The 18,171-nt window shown below is 39.2% G+C and overlaps 1 long non-coding RNA gene across 1 annotated transcript in view; it reads left to right on the plus strand.

Annotated features, from left to right (window-relative positions):
• The first annotated feature begins 17,290 nt into the window (after positions 1 to 17,290).
• Positions 17,291 to 18,171, plus strand: part of LOC112982275 (uncharacterized) — a 32,322-nt gene continuing 31,441 nt past the window's right edge. Inside the window, exon 1 of the long non-coding RNA XR_003258945.2 lies at positions 17,291 to 17,354. This is a non-coding gene — a long non-coding RNA (uncharacterized LOC112982275). The remainder of the gene's footprint in view (positions 17,355 to 18,171) is intronic.

Raw genomic sequence — 18,171 nt, forward strand, 5'->3', positions numbered from 1 at the left:
CACTTGTAAAATTGTTAAACGTAGCTCAGGTACAAATGGAAAAGATAGTAAGTATAAGAATGCTATCCATGTGACAGGTTATGTAATGAACCCTGAGGAACACTGCTTATAGTAGCATTTACTAGCTAGCTGGTATTTACTCAGTAGCTTCTTGGTATGTGCAGCTATATACAGCATACTAAAATTCGGGAACGAAGTCCACTCCTACTGTGAATGATATCATAGATTGAAACAATATGTGATAATCCAAATGAATCAGTTAATGTGAGCAAAAACTCACGTGAAGTCTTGTAATTAAATACAATTTAATTATTATAATTAGGGAAAAAAAGGAACTCAAATCTCTTCGATAGGAAATTGCCGTGTCCCTTACTTCTGGTCAGTGACTGAAACAAATGCAATAAGCCCGTTGCAGAATTCAGCAAATTTATTCATGCAGTTTCTCCTATTACAGCTCTGTGATTACTATCAGCCTTCAGACTTTGGAGGTGGCTTTGCATAAATTTGTTTAGCATAAAGTTTAGTACTTCACAACAAATAATCAAAAAGGCTACCAGTGAACCTTGAGACAGACATGAAACTGAAATATGAAAATGCACTTTTACAATTTTCTTTAAAAACAGCTAACACTATTGATAGAGACTGATAATGCCTGCTGACTTAACATGGCCCAAGAAACAGCCTAAGCAGAAATACACATTAAAGTAAGATTTGTCCTTGGCCATGAAACAATTAACTCTCTAGCTAAAAAAACAAAAACATTTTTATATATGAGAGTTTTGAACAGTGTTTTCAGCTGAAGACAATCTGCTTTTCTGTAACATGTAAGTAGAAGAGCTAGAATATAATTGTGCCATCCAATTTATGTAATTCAGCTATTTGTGTGCAAGGTTTACATGCTGCCCTATGAAACAATCAGGGGAATGTAAGAGGTAAAAAATCGGAGACAACTCAATACAAAATGGTCAGTCAGAAGAAGGAAAACAAAGGGACTCTCATAGACTAAGGATCTGCAGGAGAAAACAGAGTTGGGTAGCTGCTGGTTTGCTCTCAGTGTTTAACACAGGGCCCAGAGAATGCGCATGGAGCAGAGAAACTTAAACCCCTCTCAGTAACCTCTCCATTCTAAGAAGTGAGACATAAAATCTTTTACAACTTCTACAAGCCTCTCCCGGCCATAGCCCCTGGAGCCAAGTTCTCTTTCTGAGACCCCACCCAGGCAATCTGCATTTCAAAGAGATGCTGGAGTTTGAGGGGTCTCCTTTCCATTTCCTTCTACTCCCAGGTGTTTGCAGAACTCCAGGTACCAGTGGAACTGAAAGGCAATTAGGAATTGACTTCAGCCTCCATGTCTGTAGTCATTATTTTTCCTTCAACTGTGGAAGATTCAGAACCAGACTGCTTCTGTTTTCTTTCACTGCCTATAGGCAAGAATTCTACAGCATAGATGTGCCCTGTTGACTAGCAGGTTAGGTGCTATTATGACCATTATGCCACACAGCAACCTGATAGAAAGAGAAATTTTGCTGTTATTAGCTATGTCAATTTTTGTACATCTCTTCACCTACTAAAGCATTTTAAAATAGCTCTTGAACAAGGTACCCATCTTTCAGCTGACGGAGGCCATAATTTTTGTTTGTTGGCAGCAGCAAGGAGTATCTAAAACATATCAAGTATTTTTTAAGTCTAGATTTTGAATAACAGACACCATATACTGCTGGCATTATTTTTTCTTATTGAAAGTAAGATTAAAAGGCAATTTTTTTGAATGTATTCCTAAGAGGAGGAAATGAACAATTCACTTCCTGTTTTACTGCTATGCCTTTCTGGGTTGGTTTGTTTGTTTGTTGGTTTGTTTCCCATGGTCTCTCACCCATTGATTAAGAATGACACATTCATAAATAATCTGTATATATAGGCAAGTACAAACCTACTTTTCTTTTCTATTGATCCATATGTGAGTTTGCTCAGATGACTAATACACATTTTTAAAAAGGAATCACATACTCTTTATAGATGTCCTTATGCCAGGGATTCCTCTACAACTGTGCTGCTGAAAAATCTCAGGGGCAGTTTAAGATAAGACTTCTAGGCCCCTCTGTATTGCCAGATGAGCACTTCCAGACTGTGGGAGCTGGATACCTGCTCAGACTTCATACTGTGCAAAACCTGGGCATGCACCAACCAAAGCATATTCCAAATGGGATCCGGCCCCGGTTACAGGGACAACGGCTCTGGACACCCTGCAGCCTGAGATGCTGTGTCAGGGCCTGCTTTCTCCTCCCAGGGCGCTTCACTTGCTGCAGTGCAAGGAAACCTCTGGAAGCTGCATTAATAGCAGACAGGTGATTCTGTGAATCCCCAGTTGTTTGACTAGCATCAGAGCTGCTGCATCTCATTGCCCTGTTTGGCAGGATGTTAAATATTCTTTTTTCTGTTAAATATTTTGAGGAAGGGACAGAACTTCTTGTGACCAGGAGTATGAACTATTGTTACAGTACAACTGTGAAAGAGGCATATGCAGTTCTACAATGTTAGGCAAGGTGAAGTTGGAAAGTATTAATGTCGTTGTACCGGTGAGACCTTGTGTGGAATAGACTTACATTTCTGATCAGCATGAAATGGCAGGATGACTGGGCAAACTGGTACATGGGAAAGCCTTTCTTTAGGCTACCAAAGAAGAGGTGGGGGACGTGCAGAGGAGAGGGTGGAATTCTCTCTAGATGCAGCAGAGGTAAATCCAGGGAAAAGGAGAGCTGAGGAGATGTCAGTGGCATAAGCCTAAAGGGCATAGACAGTCGATAACGTGATCAGCATGAGAATTAGAAGAAGGTTTTTAACGATCAGAAAAGCATTCTGGAACAGGAGAGCAGAAGAGAAAACTAGCACAGGAGGGAGCCCAGCAGTCTGGAGGTCAGGAACAAGGAGGCAGTAATGCTTCCTGGAAAGGAGTGCGTGTTGGTCTGAATGGCCCCAGCGCAGAGACAGCACATTTGAGCCGTGGCCTTAAAGGGGACTGCAGAGTCTTTCTTTTTTGTCTAAATCTCCCCTCCAAGAAGTTTCTTCAGGAACACAAGTATAAGTGCTGACTAGAATTGCTCTTCACTAATGACTACAATGCTTCCACATTTGTTCAAACCTTAACTTGAGATAATCTGAAGCACACTGGAACTTTGTAGCTGATCATGTTAGAACCAAAATGACCCTCATCTGTAGTTTGCCAGAAGACCTCTTGTTCCAGAGACTCTTCATTTGTTTGGGGCAGTACATGCATCATATTGCGTCGTAATGAGCTCAGAGCCAGCCCCTGTGACTGCTTATATGTTTTTGTTAAAAGACGTTTGCCATCATCCATTCGTTTTTGATATGTTATGCTCTTAAAGTGGTCAGCTACTTCAGCTTCTGTTGAGACATGATTTATCCGAGATGCTATGCGTGATGCTTAACGCTTGCGTTCCCTTTGTATAGTGTCTAGTATCATACAGGCCAGAGTTCATAACTGGGGCTCTTAGGCACTTCCTCTGTGCGAATAAGTAATGATTTATTTCAGTAATGGTAACGGCTTCTTTTGAACTGGCAGAATATGATAGCTGTTAGCCTTGTTCCATGATCCCTTTTTGTAGTGCCTTAGATAAGATGCTTCTCCCTCTATCCCCGCTTTTTTTAAAAACTGGTCCATGGCAAGACAGTGGCTTTCTGCTTCACTTTCAACCGCTGCAGGGAAACACAACTGGGATAACAAAATGAAGCTCTCCAGCTACGATTTCTTTGTTATTTAAAGGTTACTTGAAGTGACTATGGGCATTTTCTAAATGACTTTTGTGTGTGTGTGTGTGGGGGGGGGGGGTTGTCCTTTTTACAGTCAGGGACACAGTTAGATGTGAGATTTGCGGAAGTTCTCACTTTTACTAAGATTGTTCCCATTCCTATCAATGGTGGGCCTCCCATTAAAGGCAACAGAGACTGGGTTAGACTGCTGCTGAATGTATTTGAAAACCACCCACAGGAAGTTTCTTTATTTTATCTTTGCATTTGATTGTTTTAGAATTGTGATTTTCTTCTTACTGCCCTCTTCTTCATTGATCATTCATCCATTCTGATCTTCCCTTGCATATTCAGAATACTTCTGCTAGTCAATTCTACCTCAGCTTAAAATCACAGTCCTTTCTGCAGCTTTCCCTGCTCCTGTGTTTCACTCTTTTCCATGCTTGCTCTTGTGCATGTGCACACTTGCATGATGCCACCAATAAGCAGGAGAGCAGTAGCAGCTCACCTACTTCTGTTTTCTGCACCACTCCTCACATCAGTGGCATAGGAGCCACCTTATTCTGACACAAAAACTGCCACGTGAAAGGACGCATGCATGAAGAGGCCACCGGTTAACTTCCTAGGGATTTATGCTGATGCAGTATCAGCAGGTTCTGTGAAAGATGAGTCTGACTGAAGCACTACTTAAACGATAGCGAGGGTTACATGGAGTTAGTGAAAAGGAGTGAAAGTGAGCCAAGTATCTGTTCTCGAGTCAAAGAACTTACAGTTAAACACACTGGCTTGAGCCAAACAAAACCAAACCAAACATGCCTTTTACTTCAGAAACACTGCTTTGTTGAACACAGAAGAACATTGCAAATAACTGCTTGGAAAATATAGCACTGGTTGCAGGGTTGCATAGCACCCTAAAGAAGAATACAATATAAGACAGAGCAGAGGCGTGAAGGAAGGAGGTACTTATTGAAACATGTAAAGCAAGTGATGGATCCACTGTAGCAAACACTGGCACAAAGGGGGACTGAGAGGAACAGAAGTCTAGTACCATAATACCATCTGAAAAGTATTGCACAGAACCTTGAAAGTAGGTAAAGAAAATTTGATCTATTTTATCAAATGCAGAATTGATATAGTGTTGTTACAGCCCTGCTAGATTTACTACCTTCTTCTCCATCTGCAAATAAACAGACTGCTACCTGTATCTAAGGAGAAAAATGATAGAAGCTTTGGTTCAATCAAACCATGAACATAGGATGGATCGAGTCTCGATTGTGGTGTATTAGTCTGCAAACTCCCTGCCACAGCTGAACTGAAAGAAAAGGCCATTATAGAGCAGACTGTGAGCTTTCTTTTTTTCTTTGAGAATCTGAGAAGTGTTTGTGTACGTTAAAGTTAGCTTCATAGAGCTTCAGTGAAAAAAAATATATTGTTTCAATTCGCATAACCTTCATAAGAAGTTGAGACACTTGTCAAGGTTGCTCCACAAGTCTGTGACAGAGAGTGTAGGAGGCCTGAATCCTGTTCCTACATGGACATGCCAACAACATTTTAGTAGGGTGGGGCAGAAGGGAAGGCATTCGGGGCTGAGAGGAACATTCAGCCTAACAAGCTATTAGACTACCTGCCAAAGAAACACCAAATTCCACCATAAATTTGTACTCCTGGGTTGAAATTAAAGCAGCTGAAAAAAAACCATTTCTAAAAAGCATGTGAGCAGTTATTTTCATATGCTGTTTTAGGGATATTTCTGTAAAATTCGAAAGACTTCCCTTTCACATTGCCGTGTTAACAAGATTAATGTGCATTTTCCCTTTCATAATATACAAGGAGTTTTACGTGGAAATGTTTAAGACAACTTCAGTAAAATCATCTGAGCATCCTCTAGAATTTTCAGCCAAGGAAAACACATCTACATGAAGGAAGTTGGTGAATTTTTTAAAAAATTAAATATCTAGCAATAGATTGTTACTTTTTTCTCAATATTCATTTATCTGATTTCTACAAGAAAATAGAAAATAAAAATTTTAATTGGTTCACCGAATATGGTTTAGCATGCTCCACACAGCTAGCTAAGGCTTTCAGGTATTAAGATCAGTTTTGGAAGGAAAAGACCCTTTTGCTTCTACAGTCTGAAATAGATCTGAAGAAACACGGATGATGAACAACATAGGAAGAAATAATAGCAATTATCATTCAAGAGATCAAACAAAAATACTCTAGAAGAGTCCAGTATAATGTACAATCAGGGAAATACAGGAAAATTGTATTGGCGCTGTAACGCAACAATTTGAATCTTGTCACATTTACATAAATTGGTAGACAAAGATGATGTTAAATGATTGTCAGTACCGATGAGACAGTCTACAGGCTAAACCTATAACAAAGTTGGTTAGAATTTTAATGCTGTCCTCTACTTTTGTAGAGACTTTTTTGTGTGTTTTTCCTTTTTGAAGTGAGCCAAGCAATTATTTTTATCTATGAAAGTCAGTTGAAATGGCCAAATTCAGCTTTTTAATAAGCAAGATGATTCAAATAATAATAAAAATCAAATAGGGACCTTCATATGAGACCCTACCTTTTGTAGGCAGGCCTTTCTTAAATCTCCGCTGGACTGTCCTGTAGTTAATTCATTCGATATTGTCCGTGTGATGAACATGGCTCAGGGCATCAAAAATTGCTGGAATCTGAAGTCTCAAGTTCTGCTGTTACAAGTTCAATATAAAATGTCAAGACAGATTAGACTGGACAGCAAACGGTAAGGGAGCTGGAATTATTCTGGTAGGAAAGGCACCTTAACTGAGGATGTAGGAACACCAGGAAGGCTAATGCAAGATACTTGCTTGGATTGTTGCTCCGTTTGACACAGGCCTCCTACTTCAGGCATCACCTGCCTGCGACCAAGCAGGAATGGCATGAGCAGAGCCGAGCCGCGAGGACTGGCTCCCAGCAGCAGAAAGCAACCTATTCAGGTTGGGCACAGCCAAAGTATAATTTGTTCCAACTGAGCAACTGTTGGCTCTGGACCAGAGACATGCACAGTAGAGCATGCCTTCCCTAGACACCTCAGTACACAGTGACAGGTCCATCAGCGCCTGGTCTCCACAAGACAGCTCTGCCCTGTGGCTGGAGTAGGAAAGCACTCATTGAGGCTATCCAAATCTCTCACGCTGCTCAGCACAACTTCACTTCAAGGACTTTTATTCAAACAAACAATGAAAACCTTTATACTAAAACTAAACACAAGTTCATGTGCGACAAGAGAAACGATGTATGGGAACCACTTCATGACATCTCCCTCAGTGGAAGGATGAAAGCCGAGGGTATTAGACAAACAGAAGTCCTGAGCACATGCTCAGAGGTGCAGACCACCTGGGCTGCATTTGTTCCCGTGTCTGTAGCAGAGCTGTCCTCTTTCATTCTGCCCGGTGACACAGCTGCTGCTGCCCAGTGCACTTCCACAAGCAGTGACCCGCTCAGCACTGCTCCCAGGTAGTTTCCATCAGAGCTCACAGGGATTTCTGAACTGTTAAAACTTCCTTAACTTTTCTGGTGGAAATACAAGCAGGAACACACACCCTTTCTTCTTTGTGATGTAGCTACTTACAGATATACAAGGAAATATTCTTCATCTCATGAACACAGATGACTAGTTGCTACATATACAAGAAGCCTGGAATATTCCTAGTGACACTTGATTTCAGAGTGATAGACACTGCATATGATAAGGACAGATATGCATTACTACACAGAAAAAAAAAAAAAAACCATAGGAATTTTAAGTAGCAGTCACTGACTTACAATGCTTGCAGAAAGAAGCGCCTGAACTGCAAGCAGAGGGGAGGCACGCAAACAGATACACCGAGAGGAAAAGAAATGAACAACAAACAAAACAAAAGGGTTCAGAAGGTTACCGAGGTATGAGAGATTTTGTATCATGCAGGGAAAGAAACACAGCTGAAAGATGAAATGGGTCCCTTGGTAAGTAAGGGTAGCAGTAGCAATGGCTAGATCTGCACAAATGGTTTAAACAGTGGATTCGAATTGAGGTTGTTGTCTGAACACTGCCAGCCTCAGGTTTGATGGTGACTACAGGATTGCCAGAGCACAGTGAAGCTTCCACGGCCCCTTCTCTTGCCCTCTCTTCGGCAGTCATTTTTCCCTTAATGTGATGGTATGGAGAATAAGGACATAGGAGAGTCAGGGCTCGAGGCTAGTGTCTGAACACCACCAGGGAATTTGTGTGTCTTCATTTTGAGCCATTTCTGGCTCCTTTGCACATGTGGTAAAACAAATGATAGAATTTGAGAGGATACAGCCCTGTGCCGTTCAGGCGTTCTTTATTCTTTCAATGTGGGATGTAATTCTTTCTTCACTGCATTCCTTATTTGAAATGACAGCAATAGTGTTCATATTTTTACTCCATGACAGATATCCCAAGCAATGTGGATATTCTTTGCCCTCTTGGAATTCTTTCCATAATCTGAATGTTCAAATAGGTCAAACTGTAGTTAACTGTAGTTAGCCTGACTTCATCAGGGGCTGAAGATCAAAGATACAAATAATTTCACCCATATATAGGCAATCATAGTATTTAGTAAGCACTGGAGAGAAGCACCCTGCTCAGGGAATGCTTTTCTCTGTGTACAGCAAGGAGTTGAAGGTTGAAATCCAGCAGGATTTTTCAGAATCCCTTCTGAACTGAAGAAATCCAGGCAGCTACGATATAACCTAGGCATGTTCAGAACAGTGGTAAGACCCAAAGGACTATCCTCTGGTTCTGCCTTTTTAATGCATTTATGAACGTGATATTGGTGTATTCCCCTCCTACCCAGAACCTACTTATTATCCAGGACAAAGGGGTGCAGACATATAAGCTGCCTTTTTCAACCATTGATATTTCAATCAGTTCCAATTTCAGACTTGAACAATTTTTGTTATGTATTGAAAGTGTGAACAGACTTACCTGGCTCAAGTACACAACTGCTTGTGATAATGTGAAGTAGAAGTCCCCCAAGAGTTTGAACTACTAAGAAACCAGCACCCTCTAGGTTTTCCTGCTGAATTCATGATTTAAATTGCATAAACCATACATAAAAAGGTCATGAGCAAATAATTTATGGCCCTATTATACCTTCATGAAAATTAGACATGAAAAATGGCATGGAACATTGTTATTGCTACACGTCTATACCTCAGTCCCCTTTCTCTGATGGTATTCCTAAGATGTTAGGTCTCACAGCTTTACTCACAGAGTAAATTCATCCCTTACTAGACTTAAATTCTTCACTAGGCCTTGTCTGTTAACCCTGCTTCCAGTAAGCTTAAGAAATTCACAGCCCACTTGGGCAGGATTTTAAGACTAGAGATACGGAATTATCAGACTATTTCCTTAAAACAAAGAATTATTTATCAAAGCAAGATATATAACCTCACAGAAGAGCTATTTCAAAGCATTCTGCATGCAGAGTTGTTGCATATAAGGACTTTTCATCAGAGTATGGTAACGCAGGCAGATTTACTGTGTACTATCAGCCACAGAAAATTTTCTGCAAATCTGCAGCAACATCCTAATACTTCAGCCCAATGTCCCTAACTGGCTTCTTCCCTCCTTTTGAAGGTCCTCTCCCAAAGAGGGAGCGAGTTAGCAAGTTAGTCTTGCTAACATATTTTCCTCCTCCTTTGTTTCTGAGCTTCAGCCCCTCCAGTGAAGAGCAGTCATGCAGGCTTAGTAGGATGGTGAGTTAAGAATCCTCTGCAGTGCGGCTCCAAAGCTGTCCCTTAAGGGACATTTGGTATCTGCTGAGAGAACACTAACAGCGACCATTCCCTTCTCTCCTGCCTGTTTTGTTATTTCTTTCCCCAGGTAGTTCCTTTTGAATTAAACCTATATACTCATCCAGTACATATCCCAGTAACCAGGCCAACTCCAAATCTGCCGGACATGCATAGTTATTTGTAGGAATTATTTGAACAATTTTTGGCAGCAACTATATTCAAAGAAACCCCTAACCTTCTCTGGTGTAATTTGTTAAAAATTGAGTAAATTATTAACGACAAATTATTTGTTCATTATTTGCTTAATAAGACAGACACTTGGACCCTCTGGCTGAACTGGATAAGAGTTCCTGAGCTCCTTATTTTACGAAGTATTTTGTGTTTGCATGCAAAAAACGAAGAAATGAAACACTTGATCAGCCAGCCTAACAGAATCTTAAAATCAACCAGGTTTCTTCTTACATGCCTTCATTATCGGTTAGGGAAAAAGAAAAAAAGGAAAAATTTGAAAGTAATAACTACATTCCTATAATATTTGAAAACATTAGTTATATGTATATATGTGTGTATATATATACACACACACAGAGCTATATATATATATTTATAGAGAAATCTTTTAAACACATCTGAAGACAAAAAAAATCTAAGAAACAGGAATGATTTTCAAAAATATGAGTAGGTGTGTAGTATACAATGCCAAAAGTATATAATGAAAATTGTTTGGAAGTTTCCATGTCCTAGTATTGCTGCACTTCATTTTCTATAGAACAGAACTCAAGAAGCTGCATAAAGCAGTCACCGTGTTAAGAAAATGCAATCCATAGATACCTTTGATAGGGCGCTTAAAAAAATCTCAGTTTTATTCTCCAGTCTGAAATTTTTCATTAAATAAAATGTATGTCTCACTTCCGTGCCACTTGTACAGTAAAGGCAAGTTTCAAATATATCAGGTTCATACTTACAGTAAGCCATTTCTAGAGAAACTTAGTTTAATAACCATGAAGGCAAATGAAACAAAACAAACAAAAAAAGAACATCCAAGATGGCTAAAAACCTGGCAGTCACTATGTCAGGCCAGAAGGGAGCACAAATTCCTTCTCTCTTTAAATTTCCTTCCCTTTCTCCTTAGGGGCGTTTTGAACCCCTACTTCTGATATGTTTTCTGCTATAGCTGCTTCGTATTTGTGCAATGCTTTCTTAGAAGCTGGATAGTATCATTTATAGCATTACACACCTGTCCATAACTCAGTTACTATGCAGCTGACAACTATTGACCCGCTGAGCCTATTCTCAGAGGCACCAGTTTACATCTGTTTGCCTCTTCCCCCAAACCATAGCAGCCCTGCAGGAACTTCACAAACCTTGTTTCTTCTAAATCCTTATTAGGAGCAGGCAGAAAGGAAGTAGTGAATGAATCTGAATTTGGAAGCCATCATATATAAAACAAAACTCTCAGTTTACTCTTCAAAGTCCTCATCTTCATAAAGAACTTCGATTTGTAGGTGTCACATGAAAAAGTCAGTCATTTGCTAAGACCTCGGTAGTGCTCTATATTTTCTTAAGACAGAATAAACAATTCTTCCTTCAGAGCAAAGGGTTTGCCTGAACTGTGTCCTTAAAAAAAAACAAACTGAACTCCTGCCATAACCAGATCTTTGAAAACCATGTTCTGATCTGGCTGAAATTCCTACTTTGTTCTTCATCAAGGCTCTCTCATCTAACATGAACACAATACTAAATAGTAAAATTTATTATAACTCTTTATTATAACTCGTAACAATAAAAGGTATATATAAGCAAGTACTTTGTCCAAGAAGAATGTTTACAAAGTTAAGTAAATTAGTATATACTAAGCTCCATGTGGCTGTGGCTGTTTTGCTTCTGGTGCCTAGGCTTCCTTATTTATGAAGTGAATTATGAACATATTAGAAGAGAAAGATGACCCAAAATATAGGTCCATTGCTTGGCAAACAAATGGCCCAGAGAGGGTTGAAATATTCAGTACCTTTCTTATCCAGCTTTTCATAAAAGAATTAATTTTAACTGCAGAGGTTTAAAAGCCATGCTAAATAGATTTGAAAGGTACTCGCTAAGTATTTCTTGGAGATCATGAAATTTGTCCTAAAAGAGTTACGTAAGTGGACAAGCAATTGCAATGAACAAAGGCGGCTGTAAAGGTCTGAAAGGCAAAAATACCTGGGATTGAAGGGTGGATGAAGGAGAATCTAGGATGCTAGAAGTCCATCAGACTAACTCTGAAAACTGGAAGGACACCAGTAGTTAAGCAGCTGGTTTGTAAACACCTACTAGTTTACAACAAACAACAACCTGGAGTCATCAACAAAACTTGGCAAACATATTCAATACTATTCTTTGTAAGGGTAATTGTGTTGGCTGTAGGAAATGCAGCTGAATCTAAGGGCCAGGTATAGTCAGATGCGATACCCTTATATGCAAACTTGTTTGTAAACCATACTCAAAGAGAAACCAGTATGTGGAACTGCAAGATAGACAACTAAACTTTGTATGCAGGCACATAGCCATAGACTTACACAAAAAACATGTCAAGAAAAAACCTACATACATTTTGAAGGCGATAGAAAGTTCTCTTAGCCTAAACATGGGGATAAGTAAGCGTGAGCTCACATCATCGGGAGGAAGCATACACCATCGGAGGCTAAATGAGCACAAGATGCTCCACTACACTTGAATCCTCTTTAGAGCTGGCTTGAGATTTCTCCCGTCCTAACATGATGTTGTGGGAGGTCCACCTCATGAGAACAGCTGGCTTCTAGCTTCTGAAACTCCAGCCCTCCCTCCATAAAGACAGAAAAGATGAAAAGATTATTTTTTTAGCCTTTATGCTGATTTTCCTAAGATTTGTCATATTAGCTCACAGACTAAACTCTCATTTAAATGTAATTTTTACTTTGCTTTCTTTTCCCCCCTTTTTAAAACTCCAATATTTTAATGAAATATTTGATGGAAGTTTTTAAAACAAATATGATTTACCTGGAATAATGAACAAACATTCATTTAGCCTTGAGTAAAAAACTCACTATAATTTTATTTTTTCCTAGCCTATCCACTAGGCTTGCTAAAATGGACACCAGTACAGAGAACTCTGTGTGTGTGTATGTGTGTGTGTGTGTGTGTGTGTGTACATGTGCGTGTCTGTGTACACACATGCGTGTGTGTGTTCATATATGGATAACACGTATTAATTGTTTCTTGACATGATCACACTTGGCTAACATGAATGATTGATTAGGCAATACTTTAAATAAATATTCTTTGCAAAGAAGCTGATCAGACAGCAGTTAATTTCACAGGTTTTGGAAGAATATACCCTATATACAAGTTGTTTAATAGGACATCACTGAAACAGAGCACCAGCTTTTCCAGTGCCAGTTATGGTAGCATTAATTGATGATGCTAGAGTTTGAAAATTCAGATGATCAGATTTTCAGACCTGACTTGGTAGTACAGTAATACATAGTCCAAAGAGGAAGAAGAAGCATCTTCATAAAGTCATTTAGTCCCATGAGGAAAAAGAAGAGGACAGAGTTTTCTACACAGACTGTTCAAAGTTCCTCACAGCTTGTCTAAAAGGTGTCAGTGTGTGCGCAGATGATGTCCCAGCAGATCTCACTAGTTGTAACTCTTGGCCTTGCCCAGCAGTGCACGTGTACACACACACAATCCGCAGGCAATGTCATTTATCTCGGAGTCAGCCTGGGGCGTTCCTTATCTGCCTAGCAGAGGCAGACAGCCCAGCCAGTCTTCCCTGTGCATGGAAACTGCCGATTCTAACAGGTGTCTGGAATTCCCACTGGAGAGCATTGCCCTCATACTGCTCACTGGTCCTCTGAGCCCCAGCGACTCATGCAGCAGCACAGGACAGGTTGTGAACATCACATTCAAAACAAGCAGAAGTGATAATGTTGCTGGTGTAGCTCTGCTGTAGATCTCCAAGTGACCACAAACACCTACCACTTCCTATACTGCCTTTGCCAGACACAGAACCATTCTAGGAGAGATGGTTTAACTATGCAAAATACATTTTAAACAGCTGTGAAGCAGTAGCTCTTCCTGAAGATTTTTACCCTTTAACATTGTGAATAAATCCCTCTAGCTGTGTGAAATCTCTTGCAGTTCCTGTCTTTAGGCAAATACTATTTTCACTAAGTTTTACACCTCACTTTCAGAGATGGTAAAGAATACAGGCAGCTGAAATTGCCCTACTCTGTTTTTTAATATTCTAATAGCTACTGACTTTGAGGCATTACTGAAGGAAAAAGAAAAAAAAGAAAAAAAAGAAAAAGTCTGCTCACTGTGCTCCCAGAAAGTCTCACTCACATCCTGATTTTACAAGTTTCAAATCCGAGTGCATAATTCATCTCATCAGACACGCTATGAGTAAAGGTGTGGCCTGTTCCAAAAAGGCTCTCCTGGAATCTCACTGTTCTCAGATAAGTGTTTCAGATTATTGAGGAGAATTTTCAGAAAAAAAGAATCAAGTGATGCCTATATATTGCTTATCAAACATCCACAGTCATAAAATAATTATTATTTAGCACCTTTCCCTCACTGTTCTTATTCTTCTCAAATATTAGAGACTCCTGTGAGGTAGATACCTATTAGTGCATTCACAGTATTCTGGAAAAAAAGAGGTGAGGAGACTAAATCATCTCATGGTCACAGACAGAATCAAGGACGCTAGTTCGTAACCCAGCACTCTAAACTGCTCATCTCCTTCTCCCATCAGAGCTTTTGTTGTGTATCCTTCCCTTTCTCCACTATCTTCCATGGTGTCTTACATACCAAGCTGGCTTTAACAGTGGTGTTAAGTATAATCACTAAGAGAGTTCATACATTTTATCTTCTACTAGTGCTGAATATTGTTAAAGCTAATGCATACTTTCTATCTTTCGCAATAGACCTGGAAGATTTTAACAAAAACTATTATGTAAACTGGCTTTTCAGTAAATGTTTCTTCAGTGAAGGAAATAGGTCTGTATATTTTTAGAGCAGCAGCTTCATTATGAGAGGTGAAGAGCTCAGATATGTAGACATTTCACCCTTTTCAACATCTCTGGCAGTTGTTGCGCGCTGTTAAACAGCTCTAATAGAAGACGAACCCATCCTCCTGCTCTAAGGGCATGAAAAGTGGGATTTTTTCTTTTTTTTTTTTTTTGGCTTCACCATCTTCATGGTTTGTTAAGTGCAATGTATAGATATTTCTCAGAAGCTACTGGACCCCAGCAGGACCTGACAGTTAAATGAAAGCTGTCAGTGCTCCTCATGCTCTATTTAGATGGGTAATAGAAAAGGGAAAACCTAGAAGCAACACTCAAAACTTAGATCAATGGTCCAAACAAGCAAATTAGATTTAATGAGGTCTTAAAAATGCAATAGGGAAAGCATATTTTCAGGTTTTTTCTTCTGCTACTTACTAGCGGCTTGGCTAACAGTAACTTACAAGCAGTTATAGCTATACATCCATAACAAAAGTTTATTAAAATTAAAAGCATGTCTTATAGTGGCTAAGTAAGAATTTTGTACCCTGATAGTAGCTGAAAAGGATCAAGCAGGCAACATTGTTAGGATCACAAATGCTGTGGAAAGTTTTTACAAATACAGTTGATTTAATGAAAGGTAAATAAGGCTTTAGAGGCACTATTGATTCATATGAAAAGGAGTGTACATAAAAAGATTTATTTAATTGCCTTTGCTTTTTAGAAGTGTAGGTTACAGCAATTAATCACTCTGAGTATAGACATGAAAATGTCCTAGCGATTCAAAGTGTGTCAGCTTGCTTTTCAGTATTCCATGGGAAGACAGAAGTAGTTTTTAGAATGCGGTTAGTGTGGAACCTCACATTTCAATTGAAAAGTTGAAAATGAGGTACAGTAACACTTGTAAAATAAGCATTGAGTGGACATCGTCGAAGAATATAAGATATGTACATGTGCAAACACCTGAGAAAAGAAATAATAATTTTAAAAACAGAAGATGTTTCTATTTGCTTTTTATGCCCAACCACAAGCATTATAGTTCACCTAAAGAGAACCCCTCCCCAACACTACCCCGCCTCTAGAAAGCCTAAGAGGAAAAAAATTCACTGCAAGTCTTTCTTCATCTTGGAGCTAATGGTTTAAAATTAAAGTCCTATTCTTACAGAAGTGTTCTACAGCTAACAACTAGCTTGCTTACTTTTTAAAATGTTAAATGTAGAACAGTGTGGAAATGGCATGTACTATGTACTTCAGTAATTTTTATTTGTCACTATGGGACTTGAGATGAGTTACCCTTACTTTAAGGATGTTTTCCCTTTCTCACTTCCACTTTCATGACAGGGGAAAATAGTCTCACACATGCACATAGAGTACATGACATGGCATTTGATAGTTGTGTATCAACACAGAGTTGCATTCCTCCTGTAATTAAGAAAGATTTTTTTCTCTCATGTGACCTGGATAGTAACATAATTCTTTAGCTCATTATTTCTGGAAGTTATCCAATCCTAGAGCAAGGAAGTAGCTCAGCTTCTGAAGCTGAAATATTTGCTATATTTGCTGGATAAGGTGTGAACTATATAGTTTTTTTCCTTCCTCTTGGCCTCATCACACTCTAGTTAGAGGGCCAATGTGCTGGGATATTGGAGCGTGCTATTCTTCCTATAGAAACTAAAAAAAAAATAGGAACCCACACATCCAACAGTGGGAAGGCATCAGCCCAGCCGGATTCACTACTGAAGTCATTAACAGCTACTTCACATATACTCCAAACACTTGAAGTAGGCAATAGGAATTCATAGAAATGCAGCATTTTTGATGAATAGTTTGTGTCATTTTCAAAAATTGTTACTAAAGACTTTAAATCCATTTCTGAGGTTATAATAACGGTGATCTGCCATAACAGAAGATGACAATTCATTCAATATGATATAGCTATTCCTACTTTCACTAAGGAAATACTGTCTTTTTTCCATATGCACAATCTGTGGAGACCAGGCAGAAGTATGTGAATGTTTGATAATGAAACTGATTTTGGAAGATTAGCAGCTGATTCTCTGTGAGCGTCTTGCCTCTTTCTCCCAGCTGCCAGAAGGATTGTGCACATGGTCTCAGCGGTTGTGGCAGCCTCTGAGCCAGTCTGTGTTAGGTACCTTGATCCTTTTGCTCCAAACTTCTGACATCAGTCTGACAACCTCAACGGGGTATCCAGTAATGCAAAGCACCTGACCCCTGTACTCTTTTGCTAGAAATAAGAAAGTTGAAAGCAATTCTTTAGAAATACTGTATTTTTCCAGGCTGATTCACTACCTTCCTTAACCTGGATGAAAGCAGTCCTAAGGATGTTTTCTCAAGGAAGAGTTTAAGTATCATGGCTGAATAGCCATGACATTTTTGTCACGAAAAGATTAAGTATAATCTTACCCAGTATTTTCCTGGGTAAAGACAGTGATGGCTGATTGATTGATTGTGTGCCCACTTACTGAAGCCAGCCCAAATTAGGTCTGGCTCTGGCATGGGAAGCCACAGAAAATGCAATAACTGGCGGTTGACTTCCTCATTCAGTTCCATCTCAGAAAGAAGATTAGTGTGTAGCAAGGGTTAAAACTGGATGAAGCCATGCCTGCTAATGCCTGGGCTTCAGATGATACTGTAAGTCTAACCCACAGAAAGTGGGTCATGTAACAAGTATGACCTCTGCTAAATGTAAATAACATCTGGATCTCATTTTAATCACAGCTCACATAGCAACTGGGAGACAAAGAGCTAGCCTCCATTTTCCTCCAGAAGGTAGGCTCTGAAATAGTTCGAGTATGCTACTTTTTTTTGTGTGTTAAAACTAGAATACCTTAAAAGTTTGCCAGCTTAGTTTCTTTATGCCAAATATGCAAATTATCCTGATTACTACTAACTCATTAAATCTAAGATATGTAAAACATTGCCACATCAATTAAATTATAATAAGGAGATAGAGAGTATTACAGTTTGTTCATCCAAATTATACATATTTACTTTATGCAGAAATGGTTGTTTCAGAAAATGTGAAAAGTGAGTTGTGATATGCATTCAGTAACAATTTTTGCTTTTACATCAGTATGCAAAATTATAATAATGATTCTTATTTTATGTCTCATTTTGTCACACAGTCGCTATCCTTGACTTTCAATAGCAAGTATATCCTCATTATTTAACGCAAACCAGATTTTGAAAGAATGTACAAAGACAGACTTAGGAATCTAGGTATTTCACACCACTTCTAACTGTGAATTGAATGTTAATCTGAATACGGATTTCAGTGCTGCTAGCTCAACTCCTCTGCATTTGTAATAGACCTGGCAGTGTTCTCATAACAACTGGAAGATATTTATACTGAAATGAAAAGTCAGTGGATGAGTGCAGAAGAGAAGAGGCAATAAGCAAAGGAGATGAAGAGGCTTGTCCCTGTTAAGTACACATTGTTTTCAGGGTGATTTATGGTCAGGCTGAAGTAGTCACCCCCCGCCCCCCCAGTCAATCAATTGATAAGTGAGCTCTGCAGTCCTTCCCTTCCCCGGTATCATTTTGCTTTTCAGCATAAAAGTGTGTTGACTCCTGTAATGATGTGGTT

Source organism: Dromaius novaehollandiae, chromosome 8 (assembly GCF_036370855.1).
Source record: "Dromaius novaehollandiae isolate bDroNov1 chromosome 8, bDroNov1.hap1, whole genome shotgun sequence".
Lineage (NCBI taxonomy): Eukaryota > Metazoa > Chordata > Aves > Casuariiformes > Dromaiidae > Dromaius > Dromaius novaehollandiae.